Genomic DNA, 23,158 nt, shown 5'->3' with positions numbered 1-23,158 from the left:
TCAATGAAAATAATTATCATTTTGATGTGGGGTAGGCATCCAACTTTATTTTCTTACTGATGTATAGCCAATTGTGCGGTCATTACGTTTGAAATGGCTACCAGATTTATCATTTATTATGTTCCCTATATGTCAGAACCTGTTTTCTGGGCCCTCCATTATTTTCCTGACTTACTGATCCAGTCTTATGCTAATATCATATGGTTTGTTTTGTATAGTATTTTAACATTTAGTAAGCTTAGCCCCTCTCAGTGTCTGTCTTTTTTATCATTTGGGGGACTATTCTTAGATAGTTAATTAAAACAAAATATAATTTTAATTGAAATTGTATTTAATTTATCTATTAGTTTTAGAATTGATTTTTATGTTATTAAATATTCCCACTTAATAACATGATGTGTCTTTCCACTTATTCAGATTCTGTTTTATATCATTTAATAGACATTGCTTGAAAAATCATTTTTTCTATATAGCTTACTAATTTCATTCTAAATATTCTAGCATTTTATCCAGGGAGACAAGGAGGTAAAATGTATGCTTTTCATTTTCTGGTTCTAGAGGGTTAGTGCTATATTAGAGAAATGCTTGTGATTTCTCTCTTTAACTTATCTCTAGCATGTTTCCAACATACCTTAGATTTTTGGCCTGAGCCTCTTGGGGTTTTTTATAATACTTTATCATTTCTTTTCCAATTCATTTGACTACACTTTTCAAAAGAATTTTTCATGTAAATGGTGATAGGCGTTGTTTTGTTCCTGATTTTAAAGAAATGGCTTTAACATTTCACCACTTAGAATTTTGTATGCTGTTTGTTTTTAAGAACTGGTCTGTCATATTTAGGTAGAGTCCTTTGATTCCTAATGTACTTAGAGTTTTAATAACTTACAATAGTGCAATTTTATCAAATGCCTTTTTTGTATCTATTGATGTGATCATGTGACTTTTCTCCTTTAAGTTATTGATATCATTGATTATGGTATGAATTTTCTTTTTATTTAACCATCTTTGCCCCCTGGAATAAATATTTGTTCTCAAAGTATTATTTATTTTGTATTATGCTAATTCTAGTTATGAATTAACTATAAGTAACTGGTTACTAACATATATATATATTTGCCTTCTTTTTCATTTTATTTCATATTTCCCCCATGATAATGATTCCTCTTAAAAAAATTATAACAGGTTTGTGAAGGGAGACACAGGGATGTGACAGATGAGTGGAGCTTAGCTTGGTCTTGACCAGGTTTGTGAAGTTATTGGTAGAGTAGAGCTGCTACTGCCAGATGAGTAGGTCAGGCTTAAAGGGGGTGGGAGGCATGGGAGGGTTCTTTTGGTCCAATGGGATCTATAACCAAGGTCTCGTTCCTCATACTTTCTCACCTCTAATCAATGCTGCCATTGTTGAGGATGAAGTGTAAATGGACCAAAGCACACAGCTTCTTGGCTTTCTGCTCAGTTAGGTTCTCCACATCTAGGGCCAGCTCCAGGTAACAGAGCTTGTCTGGGACTTGCACATAATGGAGTGCATGCTCAATGAGCCCTGTTGAGGTTGAGTTAGTCCTGGAGTAGTCCAAATCTGCTCCACAGAAGAATTCACTGCAGTAAAGCCTAGAGAACTAGGAGATCCCAGCATGCCTTGAGGAAGTTCATCTATTACACCTACTGGGTAAACTATTGGATGGGGAACTGGTGGGGAAGGGGAGGCATAGCTTCCGGCAGTGATGGCTGCTGCAGCAAGACAGGGACCCCTAAGTACAAAGAGTGTTTCTTTTCTTCTTTGTGCTGTTGTTTCCCCTTGTGTAACACTATCTTTATCAGGCTTTGTTATTAATATTTGGTGGCTTTATTAAATGAACTGTGAAGGCTTACAGCCTTCACTGTAGTTGAGAATAGAAGTGTCTGCTATTTAGAAATTAGATAGTACTCATGTGGGAAGTCTGCTGGTTCTAGCTTCTGCCTTCCTTTTTCTTTTCCACATGAAACCACGTCTGAATCTAGACTTTGGCATTTATGAACTCATGCATTTTACTGTGTACAGGACTGTGGTCTAAGCATTGCACAAAGTGCCTGGTTTAAGCGGTGAATGGGTGCTACATTTATCCGGGGCTTTGCTCTTCAAGTTCCTGCTTCTGGTATGGATCAGCATGCACATTTCTCTGTTTCACACAAAGCTACGGTATCAGCTAGCAGCACATAGGCTGGAGCTAAATGATATTCTGCAAGCTCTTTCATCTCTCTGAGCCTGTTTCCTTATCTGTTAAATGAACTATTGGGTACCATCTACTTCTCATTCCAAATTCTCAAATATATGTGTAACACTTACTGGAATATTTAACATTATTTTTTTATATTTGTCACACTTAATGATAATATTTGATTGTTATTCACATATTTAGAATATATCTATTTCCTGTTATTTCTACCTCTTTTGATATACTTTCTAAAAAAGAAAAAAGAAAAAACAAAACACTGGACTGTAAGGGAAATGAATTGTCCTTGTCAGAAATAAAGGTATTTCTGACATATCAGAGATCATACTGACAATCTAAAAGTGCCCTTGCTTCTCATTAATCATTAACTTATTGTTTATGGAAAAACCTTTAACATCTGGACAACTCCTAATATAAGCAATAAAATAGGAAATGGTTAGTAAATATAACTTAGTTATTGTTCTACCTCTTTGTAAATAATTCAGTAATTGCGGTGGCATTTTCTAACAAGGAGAATGCAACAAATCCACTTTTATAAAGTGAAAATAGGCATCAGGGTAAAATAGAATACACTGATTACTTAATACGCAACTGGCTTTACAAGGCCTAACTGGGGAGTACTTTCAAATGGTAATGCTTAAATAAAAAAAGAAATAATATTGTGCAATCCTGCATAGTAATTGCAGATGCATTAGGAAATTTGACAGCTGTGTTTGGAATGGGGACCAGGAAGGCCTGTGACTTAAGGTTCCAGTGTCATCATTAGAATGTGTGTTCATTGCATTGGGGACCGACATGCGTCCCCCAGCAGCCACTCACTGTCATATTTTGATGGTGTAGAAAATGTTCATTGCAACCATACTACCAGGAGCAGTGAGACTAAACACGGTTCTTTCAGAGGACCATGACACAATTCTGAATGATTACCAGTGATCGCATGATATAATTCTGGGTGATAACAGTGAAATGAGTCAGCATGTGATTTCAGTTCCTAGGCCAATCAGAGAAAGCACTCCATGACAGAAGTGTGAATGAATGTTAAGGCATGATCAGGTGACAGTGAACAGACACTCAAGTGGGAACTTTGGCCAGAATAAGGATTTCAACAGCCCTGATGGTTAACTTATCTTTCACTGACCGCCTAAGGAAGACTTCATTCTATACACTACAGGAAGAGCTAGTGAAGGAATTAGTAAAACTTTACAGAGGTGTTAACATATAAACTGGCAGAATGAAGTGAGGAGAGAGGTTCATCCAAACTGAAAGAAAGGTGATTTTTCTAAGGGGCAAGTTAGGTCAGAGAAGGATTTTTTTCATTACCTCTGGATTCTTTATTAAGTGTCTGTAGAAGTAAAGTTTCCATCAGAACTACAACTGAAGTTTCCTTTCAAGGCCAGTCACTGTCACTGAAGGATCATTAACTTACTGTGTCCCTGAGACAGATAGGAAGAGATGTGTCTGCTTGTGTACGTGTTTGAAGGCGAGAGCCTTGCATGGAATTTAATGATTAGCGCATTTTTGAAAAGCTGAATTCTGATTTTGTTAACAATTCATTGTAAGCCTGCCTTGCTAAGATCTCCAAGTATCATGTATGTCAGCTGTTTTACTGGGTACTGAATGAATCCAGAGTAAAGAAAGGATCACCGTGGGATAATTAGACTAGAATGAATTTCTTGGGAGAATTGGGATATGAGCTAGAGCTTGTAAGGACGCTCATTTCATGAATGTAGCATCACATGTTGGCATTTGATGAATGACACAAAGGGGACCCTAGATACAAAGCTTTAAATGCCAGGAAATCACTTTGGTTTTCTCTTTGGCACCAGAGAAACATTCTGTATTTTGAGGAGTGATGTGTGTAAGTGTTTGGTGACTATTAATCTGTTAGCGTTCTGCACAAATTCGAATTAGGAGAGTTCAGTATTGAGCCCGTTACAAGGATTGAGGAGATGGATGTGGAGACCAGGGCGGTGGCCATAATACAACAGGTAATAAAATTTGACAAAATGGTGTGAACCAGAGAAAGAATCAGAGACAACACTAATATTAGTGTGGGATAGTCAGGGCTGGGAGATCAAAATCAGAGAGCCCTTTTTGGAAGATTAAAGCAAAACAAAATCTTATGGAAAAAAGAATATAGTATATTTATATCTAATTAAAAAAATCAATGATTGTCAACTAGAAGCATTGGTGGCTACAGTTCCCCTACCTTCCTACCACCAGTCATTGCGTTTTCTCCTCTGATCTGCTTCAACTAATAATTTTGAATGCTGAGAACCTCATTTTTTTGTTGATACCTGAGATGATGCCCACTTGAAGGTGTGGGTTCAGCTGTGGAATATAAGATAATTTCTGGAACTGTTCTTTAACCCCTGAGCATAATTATCTCTACTAGACTGCAGACAGATCTGAAAAATGAACTAATTTTGACATGAAATTGAAAAATATTTCCTTTTGTGATGAACTTGATAGGATTTTTCAAAAAAAGACCATAACCCTCCTTTGCTCTTCTATAGCAAAAACATAAAAAAAGGCAACTTATATGGGAAACAAAAGCAAAAATAAACAAATGGGGCTACATCAATCTAAAAAACTTTTGCACAGCAAAGGAAGCTGTCCACAGAGCGAAAAGCCTGCCTACTGCATGGGAGAATATATTTGCAAATGATGTATCCCATAATGGGTTAATATCTAAAACATGCAAATAACTCATACAAGTTAACATCAAAAAAGCAAAAATGTCTATTAAAAAATGGGCAGAGGTCCTGAATAGACATTTTTCCAAAGAAGACATACAGATGGCCAACAGACACATGAAAGATGTTCAACATCATTAATCATCAGGGAAATGCAACTCAAAACCACGATGAGATGTCACTTCACACCTGTCAGAATGGCTGTTATCAAAAAGGCAAAAAATAAGTGTTGGTGAGTGTGCAGAGAAATGGGAACCCTCTGTTGGTCAGAATGTAAATTAGTGTAGCCACTATGGAAAATAGTATGAAGGTTCCTCAAAAAATTAAAAATAGAACTACCATATGATCCAACAATTCCACTCCTGGAATCTCCAAAGAAAACAAAAACACTAATCTGAATAGATATATGCATCCCTATGTTCATTGCAGCATTATTTACAATAGCCAAGATATAGAAGCACTCTAAGTGCCCATTGATAAATGAATAAGGAAGACATGGTATCTATCTATCTATCTATCTATCTACAATGGAATATTACTCAGCTATAAAAAGGAATGAAATCTTGCCATTTGTAACAACATGGATGGACCTAGAGGGTATTATGCTAAGTGAAATAATAATTCAGAGAAAGTTGAATGCTGTATGATTTCACTTATATGTAGAATCTAAAAAATAATACAAATGAGCAAACATAACTAAACAGAAACAGTCATAGATAACAAACAGGTGGTTGCCAGAGGAGAGGGGGTTAGAGGGAGGAGAGAAATAGGGAGATTAAGAGTTATAAACTTCCAGCTACAAAATAAATGAGTCACAGGTATGAAATATACAGTGTGGGGAATATAGCCAATAATTATGTAATATCTTTGGTGACAGATGATAACTTGACTTATCACAGTGATCATTTTGAAATGTATAGAAATATCAAATCACTGTATTGTGCACCAGAAACAAACACAGTGCTGTAGGTCAGTTATACTTCAAAACAAACAAAACAAACAAACAAGCAAACAAATTGACAGAAAAAGAGATCAGATTTGTGGTTACCAGAGGCAAGGGGTCGGGGGAGGAGGAATTGGCTGAAGGCCATCAAAAGGTACAAAGTTCCAGTTTTAAGATACATAAGTACTAAGGATATGATGTACGACATGATTAAAATAATGAACACTGCTGTAGGTTATATATGAAAGTTGTTAAGAGAGGAAATCCCCAGAGTTCTCATCACAAGGAAAATTTTGTTCTATTTCTTTTATTTTGTATCTATATGATGATGGATGTTCACTAAACTTTATTGTGATAATCATTTCATGATGTATGAAAGTCAAATCTTTATGCTGTACACCTTAAACTTACACAGTGCTGTATGTCAGTTGTGTCTCAGTGAAACTGGAAGAAAAAAAGGACGATAAAAGGACAGAAGTGGGTGTTGATATTGTCATGATAACCAAAAGAAGCATTAGCATCATCAGTTTTACAGCATTTATTTGCCTTGTTGTCTTTCCCATTCTTACACTGACTTAGAAACAACAAAATAAAATCCATTCATCTACTAGACAGGTGTCCCAGACTAATATTTCTTGGCCTACAGTACAAGTCAGAGAATGACATTTTAAATTAATTGTAGTAGACATTGTACCTTGAACTCTGTGACTGAACTTCTATAAGTATCACTGAACTTTATCTGTATGAGAAGCAGAACTCAAGCCTCATTTGTGGTTTCAGGTATTTGACGTTATATAGGAAAGCAACAACAGCAGGAAAAGTTAAACTCAGGATTTTGTTTTTCTTTTGACCTGAATATTTTGGTATTGTCAGTCTTAATAATCTGGTCAATATATAAGCTGAGATTTTGCAACATTAGATTGAAACAAAGGAATAAATTAGTAAAGTAAATCCTAGAAGTTCCTGGATATTTATGCTTGTTTTGTATTTTTTTCTGACAATTTTAGTTGTGTGTCCACATACACAAGAATAACTTGCATTTTGAAGTTATAGAAAATAATACAAACATAATTTCATTTCCATCAAAGGACTGAAAGTTTATATATCTTCCCCTCTTCCCTCTTCCCTACCTTCCTGCCTTTCTGCCTTCCTTCCTTCTTTCCTTCTATATGACTTTGATTAATATGATGGTAATCAATATAATATGATTCCATAGTAATAAAAGTCAGTAATTCTCTAAACTGTGTTCACATTTTTCCCTACAAAGAAGTTGCCAAAAAGAAATAAATGTTCTTTTAAATAAGAAATATGGTAAACGAGCTTCTTGAAAAAGTTATCTAAGCTAGATACCAAAATAAGAGTACGTTTTGCTTAAAGAAGAAAAAAGCCATCTTCAGTTGGGTTAAATTGTTAACAAATCTTTTTTTCCTGAGAGTATTCTTGTGTCAAGCACCCTAGAAGATATTGGATATTTCAGTTGAATAAGACCCAGTGCTTGTTTTCCAAGTGCTTGTGATTCATTGGGGGTGGGAGAGAGAGAGAGAGAGAGAGAGAGAGAGAGAGATAAACAGGTGAGTAAAATGAGGAATGGTAAAATCAAGTGCTAGAAATGGTAAGATAGCACAGCAGCAAAGCATTTATTTCAGTCTGGGGAGAGATTTTGGAAGAGGTAACACATGAAGAAATTAGGAGAGAGAGAGATGAAAGGCAGAGGCAGGAGGAGTGTGCCGAAAGAGAAGGGAATACAGGCACACCATGGAGATATTGTGGGTTTCATTGCAGACCACTGCAATAAAGCAAATATCGCAATAAAGCAAGTCACACGAATGTTTTGGTTTCCCAGTAAAAAAAGTTATGTTTACACTCTACTGTAGTCTATTAAGTGTACAATAGCATTATGTCTAAAAAAACAATGTACATACCTTAATTAAAAATAGTTTATTGTTAATAAATGCTAATGGTCATCTGACCTTCAAGAAATCCTAATTTTTTGCTTGGTAGAGAGTCTTGTCTCAATGTTGATGGCTGCTGACTGATCAGGGTGGTAGTTGCTAAAGGTTGCACTGGCTGTGAAAATTTCTTTTTTTAAAATTTTTATTGGATTATAGTTGATTTACAATGTTGTGTTAGTTTCAGGTGTACAGCAAAGTGAATCAGTTATGCATATACATATATCCACTCTTTTTTAGATTCTTTCCCCACATAGGCCATTACAGAGTACTGAGTAGAGTTCCCTGTACTCTACAGTAGGTCCTTATTAGTTAGCTATTTGATACATAGCACTATGTATATGTCAATCCCAATCTCCCAATTTATCCTTCCTGCCTTTCCCCCTTGGTAACCATAAGTTTGTTTTCTATATCTGTGCCTCTATTTCTGTTTTGTAAATAAGTTCATTTGTACCATTTTTTTTAGATTCCACATGTAATATCATATGATGTGTCTTTCTCTGTCTGACTTACAGTGACAGTTTCTTAAAATAAGACAGCAATGAAGTTTGCCACATGAATTGACTCTTCCTTTTACATATGATTTCTCTGTAGCCTGTGATACAGTTTGATGGCATTTTAACCATAGTAGAACTTCTTTCAAAATTGAAGTCAATTCTCCCAAACCCTGCTGCTGCTTTATCAACTAACTTTATGTAATGTTCAAATTCTTTGCTGTCATTTCAACAATCTTCACAACACCTTCACCAGGAGTAGATTCTACCTCAAGAAACCCCTTTTTTCCTCATCGAATAAAGTATGATCATGAGATGCAGCAGTTCAGTCAAATCTTCAGGCTCCACTTCAGATTCTAGTTCTCTTGCTGTTTTCACCACATCTGCACTTACTTCCTCCACTGAAGTCTGGAATCCCTCAGTCATCCACGAGGGTTGGAATCAACTTCTTCCAAACTCCTGTTGACGTTGATATTTTGACATCTTCATGAATCACAATGTTCCTGATGGCATTTAGAATGGTGAATCCTTTCCAAAAAGTTTTCAATTGACTTTGCCCTGCTCTGTCAGAGGAATCACTCTCTATGGCAGTTACAGCCTTAGGAAATGTATTTCTTTTTTTTTTGCTGTACGTGGGCCTCTCACTGCTGTGGCCTCTCCCATTGCAGAGCACAGGCTCTGGACGCGCAGGCTCAGCGGCCATGGCTCACGGGCCCAGCCGCTCCGCAGCATGTGGGATCTTCCCGGACCGGGGCACGAACCCGTGTCCCCTGCATTGGCAGGTGGACTCTCAACCACTGCGCCACCAGGGAAGCCCAGGAAATGTATTTCTTAATAAGACTTGAAAGTCATAATGACTCCATGATCCATGGGCTGTCATTATTAGAATGAATGTTGTGTTAGCGGGCATGAAAACAACACTAATCTCACTGTACATCTCCATCTGAGCTCTTGGGTGACCAGGTGCATTGTCAATGAGCAGTAACATTTTGAAAGGATTCTTTTTTTCTGAGCAGTAGTTCTCAACAGTGGGCTTAAAATATTTAGTAAACCATGTTGTAAACAGGTGTGCTATCATTCAGGCTTTGTTTTTCCATGTGTAGAGCACAAGCAGGGTAGATTTAGCATAATTCTTAAGGGCCCCAGGGTTTTCAGAATGGTAAATGAGCATTGGTTTCTAGAGTCACTAACAGCATTAGCCCCTAACAAGAGAGTCAGTCTGTCCTTTGAAGCCTTGAAGCCAGGCATTGACTTCTCCTCTTTAGCTATGAAAGTCCTAGATGGCATCTTCTTCCAATATAAGGCTGTTTTGTCTATATTGAAAATCTGTTATTCAAAGTAGTCTGCTTCATTAATTATCTAAGCTGGATCTTCCCGGTGACTTGCTATAGCTTCTACATCAGCACTTGCTGCTTCACCTTGCATTTTTATGTTATGGAAGTGGCTTTTTTCCTTAAACCTCATGAACCAACAACCTCTGCTAGCTTCCAACTTTTCTTCTGCAGCTTGCTCACCTCTCTCAGCCTTCAGAGAATTGAAGAGAGTTAGGGCCTTGCTCTGGATTAGGCTTTGGCTAAGGGAATGCCATGGCTGGTTTGATCTTCTGTCCAGACCACTAAAGCTTTCTCCATATCAGCAATAAGGCTGTTTCACTTTTTTATCATTCGGGTTTACTGGAGTAGCACTTTTCATTTTCTTCAAGAACTTTTCCTTTGCATCCACAACTTGGCTAATTGTTTGGCACAAAGGGCCTAGCTTTAGTTTGATCTTGGCTTTTACATGCCTTTTTCACTAACCTTAATCATTTTTAGCTTTTGGTTTAAACTGAGAGACATGCGACTCTTCCTTTCACTTGAATGTTTAGAGGCCATTATATGGTTATTAATTGGCCTAATTTCAACATCGTTGCGTTGTGTGTCAGGGAATAGGGAGGCCCGAGGAGAGGGAGAGGGATGGGGGACCAGCTGGTCAGTGGAGTAGTCAGAATGCAAACAACATTGATCAATTAAGTTTGCTGTCATGTGTGGGTGCATTTCATAGCACCCCCAAACACTTACAATAGTAACATCAAAGATCACTGATCACAAGTCACCATAACAAATATAATAATAATGAAAAAGTTTGAAATACTGCAAGAATTCCCAAAATGTGACACAGAGACACAAGTGAGAAAATGCTGTTGGAAAAACGGTGCTGATGGATTTGATTGACCCAGAGTTGCCACAAACCTTCAGTTTGTCAAAAAACCCACAGTATCTGCAAAGTGCAATAAGTGAAGCACAATAAAACGAGGTCTGCCTGTATAAACAAAGTTGTGTTCATCATCAGACACAGAGAGGGAATCAAGTAGGATCTAGATGTTTAGATACTCTAATCAATGAAATGATTACTTTCTTATAGGCAGTAAAAAGTAATGTAGTAAACTAACTGAAATATGTCTAAGGAAGTTAGATAATTTTCTTATTTTCTTAGCTTTTTCATTTTGATAGTCTCCTTTTGGGAGAGAACATAAAATATCAAATGCTTTCCAAAATCATTTTCCCCCATTTCCTCTGATTTGTGGGATGTATAAGTCTGTGCTTGGACTTCCCACTGGGTAACATCACTGGTAGGAGTGGGAAAGGAGACCACAGGACAGAGCAGATCAGCTAAAGATACACTCGCAGAGCACCTCCTATGGACCAGCCCAGAGATGCTTGCTAGAGGTACCATCACCCTGCTCCCAAGAAGCTCACAGCTGAGTTGGGAAGACCGAAGAATGAACAAAGGATAACAATGCAATAAGAAAGTACTCCTGGGCAGGTATTGCCTCACGTGTGCCCAATTCCAAGTGGGTCAGAGTTTCTGTGCTAAGTGACAGTTCTGCCCCTCTGCATTCCTCCTTCCAAGCCCCAAAGAAACCAGTGTGACTTTTTCTTGTACCAGAGTTTAGGATCTGGTTTTTATATTTTTCCTCCTTACAACCATGAGACTGAATATTAGGACTATTTTATGAAGAAATAAAAGCACTTCTCATTAAGTAATATAATCATAACACTTTATTCCACAGATTTCCTATGAAAATCTCTAAAGAATCACTTCATCAGCCTTTTGATTGTGATATTATACAAGTGTAAATGTGATTTATGGACCGGACATGGGGAAGAAAATTTAAGAGCAGATGAGAGTTTCATTCAGCGCTTTGTATTTCTTCTTTTATTTATTAAGAGAAACCAGTAGGCTGTCTGATAGGTACTATTCAAGGTCCTTTCAAAAGCTTAACTGATGTAATGGTAATGTTGACTCTATGATGTAGATACTATTGCTGTTTTATAAAGAGGGAAACAGGGACAAGGAAAAGTTAAATCACTTGCCTCAAGTCCAGGTGATAGGTGGCAAAGCCAGAACCAGAACCAAGGCAATGGCTGTGAAATGTACATGGTGGCTTCTACACAACTACGTGGATATGTAAGCTGGAGGTTACTAGTGCTTCAGCCTCCTGGGCACACACTTTCTTTTAGTATCCACATGAAATGTGTTAAATCCTTACATAACTTCTTATAATAAACTCAAGACCCACCCCACTATTTGTAAGTGTTCCCAGAGAATTTATGTTCACGTCACCACTTCCGGCTCCAGGTTCCAACCCCTGCTGACACCTCGACAGCTGTCTACTTTCTTCCTTCCTGAAGTGACTGTCCCCTCTTCACTGCCACATCGCAGGAGCAGAGAAGTTGACACTTTCTCCTTCAAACCTCCCAGTACACCATTAACCCACTTTTGCTGTATATAACAGAGCTTTACTGAAAGTTTGGGGATAGCGGGGTGCCTACGAGCATAAAGCAGAAGCTCCCATTTCTAGACACTTCAGAATCATTCCTGTCAGTGGAAATTTCTTCCCAAGTCCTTTCATAATCCCTTGCAACATCCTGCCATTTTGCCTGAGACACTTCTTTTCGCACGTCGCTTCCAAACTGGAACAGGCAGGGGCCACCCCAAATTCCTATCCTTTTTTTTTTTTGCAGAAAATTTTCTAATATTTATTTTACTTTTTCTTCCATCTAGACGAATCCAGGGGACCTTGCACTTCACAATGAAAAATACAATACTGGTGCTTTTACTATCCAGATAGATCTGAACATCTGAATGATGAATCAGAGCAGTCAATGACTGTTGACTTTTTTCCCAGGAACTATTTTTATAACATGAAAAAAATTGTTAGGTAGGAAAAAAAAAAAACCTACTGGAAATATAGGAACCAAAATGGAATAAAACACAAGGTGTCTCAAACAAGTTAAATATACTTACATTTGCAGTAAGCACAGTGATTTAACAAAGAAGCCATAAGGTATATACCTTTGACACATTGAATTCACAATTCTCTGACTTAAGAGTTTAGAGTGTTTGGCTATATTGGAGAAAGGACTACCATAGTAACATTTAATTTTTTGCTCAATAAACAATTATTTTATACCCATTATGCTTCAGGCCTGGTGCTCAGAAGGAGAAGGGCGTGATGAATAATGTATGGTCCTTGACCTCACAAGCTGTAGATCTGGTGGGTCACATAGGAACATAAGCACATAATTAGAAAGTAGTGTGTTATGTATCATGTACAAAGTGACAGGTACTCAGTGGTGTAACATAGAATCTACAGCTAGCAGCCTGATTGGGTCAGGGAAAGTAATGCATAAGAGGCCCTTTGCTCTGAAGGATGAGTGTAAGTGTTCCAGAGAAAAAAGGGTAGAAGAGGAGAGGGAATGTGTGAAGGCTTGGAAAAGCAAAATGGCATCACATCTCTGTGTTCTGAGCGTCAACTTTGTGTGTGTTGAAAGCAGAAGGGGATTGGAGGTAGAAGGAGGGAGAGAGATGAGTGGCCCAGATGAGCGTGGAAAGTAGGTCAGGCTCCACACAAGAAAGAACGTTGGATGTCCCACTCCAGGTTTTAGACTTTTAGAAACACCAAGGCCAGGTTTTACAATGCTTGTTAAAAACACAGATTTCCGGACTCCATCCCGACCTACTGAATCTAAAGATCTTGAATGAATCAGAAACCAGAAGAAACTTTTATGCATATCAGAAACTCTGCTGTAAGAAATGGGAGCCTTTAGCTAATTCACTGTTGTAGAATGCTAGGTCATACCTAGCACTGCAAACCCATATACTATAGAGTACATTGTATGTGTATTTAGAAACATAATGAAATAAATTAGTTTTTATATAGCTTGAAAGCTGTACGGTACCCTAGGTGGCAATTTGGAGTAGTTTAACTAGAAGAAATTATATGTGTCTACTAAAATATCATCGGTAAAACTTTACCAAGTGTTTTTTTTCTTTTATTCCCTCCCTCATGCACAATAAATCCTGTCTGAATAATTTACTCATTCTGGAACATTAAAACAGGCTTTGTGCTTTGAGGCTAACAAATGATTTTCTTAACTAGAATGAGGCTTTTGAAAATGCTGTGCCACAAAATTTATGCGGGGGAAAATGTGGCTTTATTTAAACTTCCAAGCTTGTATTAATGGTTTTGATGAGAAGCTGTTCTGTGGTCTGGTTGGAGCAGGGAGTGAGCTGGCCCTTTGCTTCCTGAGGTCTAAGAGGGAGCAGTAGTCTTTAAGGCTGTTGACGGGATCAAGAACACAATCTGTGTATTTGTTTAAAACACTTCACTGTAGATGAGCAGGGAACAGCTTGTGTATGTGGAAGTGGAATCTGAATTAAAATTGAACATAGAAGAACAAAATGAAATGCAGTAATGACAAGTGTAAACTACAACATGAACAAAGTAGGAAAAGCTGTTGCAATAAATAATGCTAATATTGTATTAGAGTTCACTGTAGAAAGGTATAAGAAGCATCATGGCTAATAGATTCAAAATGAAAGAAATATACTGGGATTTAGAAGGATGAGTGCAATACAGAGGAAATATGACTCAGTCCTTCTATTAAGGCTCAACATTGATTAGTATCTTCCTAAATGATGGGTTCTACTTTTTAATGCTTTTCAAATGTATGGCTACAGCACATAGAAGCTATAATCAATTCCCAATAAAACAAATGAAAGAAAAAAAAGAAATATATTTTAACTCCAGCTTTATGACATTTGATGCATTAGCTACAAGGGTACTATGTTTTGACTGAATTAAACATGGCAGTGGAACATGAGAACGGTTCTAGAACTTCTTTATCTGAAGAGTTTAATTGTATTTGTTTATTTTTAATAGGAGAGAGCTTAAAGTCTCTGAACTGATTGTGGGGCATTTGGGAGATGAATTTTAGTACATCTATCATATTTTTTGTGTGCTTGATACACTAGTATTCCAAACGCTTTGACCTTGTTTGATAAAATTGTAACAATAAGCTTTACCAGTTTTACTTAACAAATATTTGGGGGGTGCATTTGGTAGATTTTCATAAATAAAATCCATATTATGTCTAAAGTCATATCTTTGAAATCATAATTATTTAAATTTTAGATTTCTAAAGACATCTTTGGAAGCACAATTTAAAAAATTAGATTTCCAGCAAATTTATAAAGGCCTGTTAGCATCCTATAGGTAAATCACATAATTGTTACATCCTGTGCTTTCTGCTTTTGACTATGTTACTATTGGAATATTTTTCTGATAACATCTGTGAAAGTAGGAATGGATGTTGTAGCAAAACAGACTCTTCTCGGTCTGATTGATTTTGTGCTTTATAACCCATTTCAGTTATCAGAAAGTATTGCAATTTTTCCTCCTGCTATTTGGAAAGAATGTAATGGTCTAAAAGATTGCCTGCTTCTGAGGCAGTTACTCTCTTATCAAGGTAGAAACAGTATATTAATTAAACTACCTGTAACTTTGGAGTGAATGCTTTCAATCCATTTCTTTCTCTGTTTGCTGGCGTGTAACCATAACAAGCACTCAAACATGACACTTGGCAACACAATACAGCAGATCTGGAGGACCATGGCTAGGATGTTCTAAAATCAAGAGATTACAGGATGGAATTAAATTTTTTTTTTTTAGTTTCCTAATATTATAACATAAGGTGGTTAGACCTCATCAATATTTTACTTTAGTGTGAATTTATATAATGACTATTCTTGTATTGCTCAGTGAAATTCCTTAGCTATTACTATAAAGCTAATAGAAACAAACAAATGTATTTTTAACACTATACTGTGGGAAAATATCCCAGGAACCATAAGATGCTAAGATACATATTTGTACTTCACTATTTGGGGAAAACAAATCCATGAAAATTCTCTAGAAGAGTATATAAGTATATGAGTATATAAATTAAAGATATTTCTTAGATCAATAAATATGATCAATGACTTGCAGTGATTTGACATAATGAGATAAATAAATGCAATTAAATATAATGACAGGCGACTTCCCTAGTGGCACAGTGGTTAAGAATCCGCCTGCCAATGCAGAGGACACAGGTTCGAGCCTTGGTCCAGGAAGATCCCACATGGAGCAACTAAGCCTATGCACCACAACTACTGAGCCTGCGCTCTAGAGCCTGCGTGCCACAACTACTGAAGCCTGCATGCCTAGAGCCCGTGCTCCACAACAAGAGAAGCCACTGCAATGAGAAGCCTGCACACAGCAACGAAGACCCAATGCAGCCCAAAAATAAATAAATCAATTTATTGTGTAAATAATAAATAAATATAATAACAGAGTAAATTGAACCACCACTATTTAGAAGATACTCTCAGTATTAGATGGGCATCATTTGCTTTTGTGAGTTTGTGGATTGTATAGAGCTGACTTTAAAAGGAAAGACTGAGGTCAGTATAATTATGTAGTTAGAGAGACTGTAAATCCAGTTGATTCATTTTAATTCAGAATGCCACATACTACTTGACAACAGGCTTTTCTAGCACCTGGATATCCTTTTCAGCATGTTTTAGAGATCCAGTAGTGTAAATAAAATTGTGTTGCTTTGCTCACGTTTATGGGATTTGGACTTGGTCCTTGAGTGAACATTGTGTTTAAATAAATAGGTTAAAGGCAGGATAAAATAGGAATGAAAAGTCCCAGGACTTTGAGTCTGGATGCTTAGAAGGCTGATCCTAATATATGAAATAAGAAAGTCAGAAAGATGCAGAGAAAAGTAGAAGGGAATAGTAGGCAAAAAGAGATCCAGGTTGATGTTAGGCATTAAAAAATAGGAAGTGTTTGCTTCAGCAACAATTCTCAAAGTGTCATCTGAGGCTCCTAAGATCTTTTCAGGATGTATAGGAGATCAAAACAATTTTCATAGTACTAAGACTTGCTTTGCTGATTTCTCTGTAGTGGCTTTTGCATTGATAGTGCAAACACAATGGTGAGCAAAACTGTTGGAGCTTTAGTACAAATTAGATTAGTGCCACCAAACTGTACTTGTAGTCATTGTATTCTTTTTTTTTTTTTTTTTTTTTTTTTTTTTTTTTTGTGGTACGCGGGCCTCTCACTGTTGTGGCCTCTCCCGTTGCGGAGCACAGGCTCCGGATGCGCAGGCTCAGCAGCCATGGCTCACGGGCCCAGCCGCTCCGCGGCATATGGGATCCTCCCAGACCGGGGCACGAACCCGTATCCCCTGCATCGGCAGGCGGACTCTGAACCACTGCGCCACCAGGGAGGCCCCATTGTATTCTTTACATCTACAAAATTGCAGGAAAAAAAATCCAGTTTCACTGAAAAATGTCCTGATGAAGCAGTAAAAATTATTAATTTTGTTAAATGTCGACCCTCAGTTATATATATTTTCTATACTCTGTGATGACATGAAAATACATGAAGTCTGTCTTCGGCATACTGAATTATAATGGGTGTCTTTTTTTAAAATTAATTAATTTATTTTTGGCTGCGTTGGGTCTTTGTTGCTTCGCACGGGCTTCCTCTAGTTGTGGCTATTGGGGAGTACTCTTCATTGCAGTGCGAGGGCTTCTCATTGCGGTGGCTTCTCTTGTTGCAGAGTACAGGCTGTAGGCATGCGGGCTTCAGTAGTTGTGACATGTGGGCTCAGTAGTTGTGGTGCACGGGCTTAGTTGCTCTGTGGCATGTGGGACCTTCCCGGACCAGGGATCAAACCCGTGTCTCCTGCATTGGCAGGCAGATTCCTAACCACTGCGCCATCAGGGAAGTCCTATAATGGCTGTCTTGATGAAAGGCACTTACACAGTTTGAATTGCAAGCTGAACTAGCCACTTTTTTTCCTGACCACATTTTTTTCATGAAAAGAAAGGATTGACAGACAAAATATGATGATTTAGACCTGGGTACTGGCAGACATGTTCTCAAAGTTGACCAAGATGAGCCTGCCACTTCAAGAAAAACATCTTACAGTGCTGTTGCCAGTGCTTAATATTTGACCTTTCAAGAGAAAATTGGAATTTTAGAAAACTTACAGCTGTCACCATAAACTTGAAAGTTTTCTAATACTTACAGATATGATGACCTGTGTCAGCATTGGGAAAATATGAATAATGCATGAACCAATATTTTTCAAATGTCAGTGCATAAGTTACAAAATCACGCATGGATAACCAAACCATTTATAGTGAAATACAGACCAGTAGGGCATTGCAATTAAGTACTTGTCAGGTTTTGGTCAAGCACTTAATTACATCAAAGAAGAATGTTAATTATCTGGAAAGATGATTACATATATCATCATACAAGTTGCCTTCCTTTGGCAACTGTATGTATGTATGTGGCTGGATTTTTTCATATATCTCAACCAAAACAGCACATTGTAACAAATTCAATCCGGAAGCAGATTTGAGAATCCAGCTCTTTTTGATTATTAAGCCAGATATTAATCAAATTTGCAAATATAAAATAATGCTGCTCTCACACTAACATTTTTTTTTGGAAAATACAGTTTTTTTTCCCCAAAATATGTACATTATTCTAATGTAGTAAGTTTGTTATGATTGTTTTTAAGTGTACTCAGTAAATATTTTAAAATAATTACCAATTTTTATTTTTAAAATAATATATATTTATAAATGCAACCCTCCAAGATAAAAGCTCTACAGGTTTCTCAGTAACTTTTAAGAATGTAAAGGAGCCTGAGAACAAAAACTTTGGGAATCACTGAGCAATGTATGTAAATTTCAGAGTCATTAGCTTGGGGGTTTCATGTACTATTATTTGAGTGGTGTTATATTTTGAACAAGGTCATATGGAACAAGAACCATGGCTTTGAAAAATCGGGCCTAGGATTTAGAGGAACGAGTGAAAGAAAAAAAAAATGTACTCATATAGGATGTAAGAGAATCAATATCATCAGATTTCAGGGCTACAGTAACCAGGAGAGTGTGAGCCCTGAGAAGAGCATTGCATTCGGTTAGGAAGAGGTCGCTAGAGACCTCTGAACCATGTCATTGGCTCAGGACAGCCCCTGATCTGACCCAATCAGTTATTTCTGCCTGCCCAAACCTTCCACTCTTCCCTAATGGAACTTGAAGACTGTTACCAGCAACCATCCCTATTTCCTCAACCTTTATCTCTGAACGGAACTTCACTTCCTTGTTCTAACTAAATCCTGGTGCATCTTCCTTTACAGTCTCTTCAAATATAAACTTTTTTTTTTTTTCCAGAAGGTTGGATGTGGTAAAAGAGCAAGCAGTTTTTATTTCCTTCTCCACATGTCTTTGGTGATAAAGATCTTACATGGTATTCTTTTCAGAGATAAGGATGAATTTTTCAGTTAATAATTCCAAATATTAGAAAATACACAGCTTATTTGACTCCAACACAACACATGTACGGCCTTCTCTTCATTTATTTTTGCTATAGTAATAGTGACAGTGTTGGTTAATGGTATTAGTTAATTTCCAAAAAGAGGAATAACTATAGTAGCTAATTTGTATTATTCCACATAATGGCTCAATGTGCTAAATTAACAATGAAATCTTTGCATTTTATTCAGGTATATAAATAAAGTTTTGTTTTGTTTTGGGCTTAAATACATACCAAACATCCCAATTTCAAATAATTTAAATAGACTTTCAGTGTATTTAAAAAGAGACCATATATCCTAAAGGTTCAGAACCAAACTCTGGAGCCAGGAAGCTTGGATTTAAATCCATACACTTTCTATGTAAACCTTGAGAAATTCACTTACGTTTTTGGTACTTCAGCTTGATCATCTTTAAAATGGGAATAATAATAGCAATAATAATAATTATTATTTTTATTATTGTTCTTCTAATTATTGTTATTGTTAAGAGTATCCACACTATGAGTTGGAAAATCAAGTGAATTAATTTACCAAAAGAACTTAATGAAACATCTAGTTTATGATACACAAGTACATGGCAGAAATGAGGGATTATTATTATTATGATTCTTTAATGTATTTCAAGCACTTTCCACCTGCAGGCACTATGCAAGTATGTAGCATGTACAAATTCATTTAACTCTCTCAGCCACCCTATGAAATAGGTACCATTACTCTACTTCTTTTCTGATGAGAATAAATGAGGCATATGGAAATTAAGAAATTTACAGTCACGCAACTAGTATTTAACTGGAGTGGACTTGAACCTAAACCTATCAGAATGTATTAAGCTCCCATGGACCAAGGGTTGGGAGATATAAAGATGAACAGGACAAGATCCCTCTCTCAAGGGACCCATGACCCCTCAGAAAAGGCAGGAGGTTACAGCGATTCGTAAAACGTTTTCTAGCACAGGGTGTGAGCGTAAGAGGAGGGAGAGTTCACCAGGTATCACCCTGTACTTACCCGATCCCACAGTCAGAACAGGCACTACCACATACATTTTATTAAAGATAAAATTGAAGTTTAGGGAAGTTAAATGGCTCATTCAATTGGTATATGAAAGAGTCTAGGTTAGAATCATTGCCTCCTGAGTTTGCTAGTCAAAGGTAGACATTTTTGGTCTTCCATGATCAGTATTGTAATAGGCTGAATACTGGCTTCCAATACTGACTAATCCGTGGACCTGTAAATTTTACTTATAAGGAAACAAGGTCTGTGCAGATGTGATTAAATCAAGGATATTGCAATGGGGAGATTATCCTGAAATATCTGAGTGAGGCCTAGATGCTCAAATATGTCCTTAAGAGAGAGAGGGAAAGGAGATTTGAGATGTACACAAAAAAGACAGTGTGACTGTGGAGTCAGAGACTGGAGTTTCTTACCCATAAGCCAGCAGCCCCCAGAAGCCAGCAGAGGGAAGGAACAGTCTCTCCTAGAGTTTCTGGAAGGAGCTCAGCTTACCCTATTTTGATTTGAGCCCAGTGGTTCTGATTTTTCTTACTTTTGGCATCCAGAATGGTGAGAGAATAAGTTTCTATTGTTTTAACCTGCTAAATTTGTGGTAATTTGCTACAGCAGTCATAGGAAACTAATAGAAGTGTTTTTCATGGTTGGAGGAGGTGTGTGTTCCTTTATCCACGTTGTTGCTCCCATTCTCAAGAAAACTCCCCTTGGTACCTGCCAAAAGACTCACAACCTGCTAGCATAGCACTAGTAGTAGTACTAGTAGCTAGTATGTACTGCTACACACTGTCATTGATCAGATTTCTGGTTATCATCTCTAACCAACTCAGGATTTTATTACTGACTTTCTTTCCCTTAATTTCTCTTGGCATCATTCTTGGCTACCTCAGTCTCCACTGATCTATCCAATATTCTGGCCTCCACACACGCCCTAGTTCACATTATTTTTCTTATTCAAGGAATATTCTCCCACAGTTCCCATGCCCCCTCCTCAGTCATCAATTTTTATTTGTCCATCAAAGTACTCCTATCAGCAAATGAACATCCAGTAAATTCTCCACCCTCAAAATCCCAGAAAGCTTTGACCTCATATATCCCTCGGGCATCAGCTTTGGTTCTCTACATCCATTACAGGAAACATTTGCAAGAGTGTTGTCTATAGTTGCTTCAATTCCTGTTCTCTTTTGTGCTCACATTCTGCTGAGGTAGATCTTGTCAATGTCAGTAAGAGCGTCTCTCTTGTCAGTTTCCATGGTCAATTGTTATTCCTCATCTCAGTTGACCTCTTAATAGCATTGAGATGATGGATTACTTTCTTCTACTTGAATCACTTTCTTCCCTTGGTTTCTTGCCCACTCCACTTTCCTGATTTTCCCTTTCCTTCATTGCCTTCTTATTCCCATTCTTTCGGCTGGCTACCCTCCTTTTGCTGAATCTCTGCAGTCTTCCCAATCTTCTCTCTTCGGGTTATTTCATCCAGCACCATGACTCATCAGTCTTAGATCTATATCACCAACCTCAACTTTTCCCCCGAGCCAAATTGTTATCATTTTATCTGTGTATTGATAAATGTCATTTGAATTTTTAATTGGCATCATCAATCTTAACATGTCCAAAATAGAACTTTTAATTTCTAACTCACACCATCAACATAGTGCATCCATAGTCTTGCTTATCTGAGTTAATGGCACCAGTGTACATCTAGCTGCTGAGGTACAGATCCTTCATTTATCCATTTCCTCTACACCCTACACTTGCTGTACAACAGTAAATCCTTTTGGCTATTCTTCAGTACATATGGCCAGTGCCATCACTTTTTGCAAGTTGGCCCACGACAACTGTAGTCCAGCCTTAAGTGCCTGTCACTCATCTTATTACTTATGTTACTGCAGCCCATTCCCTGGACTCCCTGCTTTCAGTCATGCCCCTGCCCCAACAGTTGATTCTGCACACAGCAGCCGCTGTTAGCCTTTAATATGCAAACCAGATCACATTTCTCCATGTTTAAAATTATTCAGTAGCTTCCCATTTTACATATTAAGCCCCCAAACCCCTTTCCATGGTTTTGTGAGGCCGCTGTGATCTCTGCCTGCTTCTCTGACCTTTCTCTCCATCTCTCACTGGTCTCCAATTCACATTGACTTAACTTTTGTTTTTTCCAAAGTCAACAAGCTTTTCACAGCTCAGAACCTTGCATTCCAGTTCCTCTGAACCTGCAGATCACTCCCCCCTCCTCATGGCTGGGTCTGTTTCATCATTGAGGTCTCGGCTCTGCACTGATTTTATTAGTTACACAAGTGCTTAATTGAGTTTAAATTCTCTGAAAAATCATAAATTGACTTTTAGGAAATAAATGATTATAAAATGATATTAGAAATAGATGTGAAGCACCGTGATGACCAAATTAATGGGGAGGGAAATGAGGAAGGAGAAAAGTTGAGAAAGCATTTTGCCATGCAGTGCTTATCCTAGGAGACCAGATTAATGACCAATATGTTAATTCTTGGTGATACAGATTAATATCACACTCACTGTTTATTTGTATAGATGACTAATTTCTGAAGAATGATATTATAAATCATACTGCATAACATTTAAAGATATGTCATTAAATTAATATTCTGGAAAACTTAACTACACATGAAAAAATTGAGGAAATATGCAAATGTCATGGGGTGAATTCAGTATAAACATAGACTGGAGAAATAGGTAATTGCTTCTTATAATATCTTCAGAGTAGTTATAATGATCTTCTGATAATTAAATGAATTATTAAATGTGACTCTATTAAAATAATTGGAAGACATTTTTGTAAAAAAAAAGTAGGAGGAATTACAATTCATTGTAATGTGTGTGATAAAAACTGACTGGGAAATTGCTCTTTAAATGATCTAGCTATCTCTTCATCTATCTATAATGCAGTACAGAGGGATACCTAGTTTTTGGCACAAACTAGCTCTAATGTAGCAGGATAGTAATGAATTATCTGTTGCAGTAACAAAATCTGTGAGTTGAGAATTGTAATGCACAAATATGTAAATTTATTCTAAAAATTTCTCTTCAACACAGATACACATTGTAAAATCATCTGATTATCCATGGTTGATATGATTTAATTTTTCTTCATCTTTTTCATTGCTATGTTTGAGGAT

The 23,158-nt window shown here is 37.2% G+C and overlaps 1 protein-coding gene across 1 annotated transcript in view; it reads left to right on the top strand.

Annotated features, from left to right (window-relative positions):
- Positions 1 to 23,158, top strand: part of GPC5 (glypican 5) — a gene marked incomplete at both ends in the record, with an annotated part of 1,327,667 nt that overhangs the window by 200,367 nt on the left and 1,104,142 nt on the right. The gene's annotated exons all lie outside the window — the stretch shown is intronic.

Source organism: Hyperoodon ampullatus (assembly GCF_949752795.1).
Source record: "Hyperoodon ampullatus genome assembly, chromosome: 16".
In the NCBI taxonomy this organism is placed as follows: Eukaryota; Metazoa; Chordata; class Mammalia; order Artiodactyla; family Ziphiidae; genus Hyperoodon; species Hyperoodon ampullatus.
This window is presented reverse-complemented; position numbering and strand designations above follow the sequence as displayed.